The sequence below is a fragment of the Buceros rhinoceros genome, unplaced genomic scaffold (assembly GCF_000710305.1).
Source record: "Buceros rhinoceros silvestris isolate BGI_N320 unplaced genomic scaffold, ASM71030v1 scaffold6071, whole genome shotgun sequence".
In the NCBI taxonomy this organism is placed as follows: domain Eukaryota; kingdom Metazoa; phylum Chordata; class Aves; order Bucerotiformes; family Bucerotidae; genus Buceros; species Buceros rhinoceros.
Genome location: NW_010393563.1, coordinates 27,506 through 27,879, shown reverse-complemented (window position 1 = coordinate 27,879; position 374 = coordinate 27,506).

The window sequence follows — 374 nt, the reverse complement described above, 5'->3', positions numbered from 1 at the left end:
GGGAGGGTAGGCATGAGGGAGGCAGGTGGGTCTGGCCTTGGGGGAGGTACGGGGGTTTGAATAGACGATTTCAGGTGGAAGAGACCTGCTGCTCTCTCTGGTGCAACAGCCTGGCCAATTCAGGCTGTTACTAAGATCATCGGTCACCTCTCTAGGAAGACTGTTCCAGTGTTTGACCACCCTATCAGTAAAGAAATGCTTCCTAACATCCAGTCTAAACCTCCCCTGCCACAGCTTAGGACTGTTCCCACACGTCCTATCACTGAATCCCAGGTAGGAGAGATCAGAGAGCTCCAGAGATCAGTTTGTTGTGGCAGAGGGAGAGGTGAGGACTGTGGTGGCGCCTGGCCTAGCAGTGAAAGAGAAGAAGATTT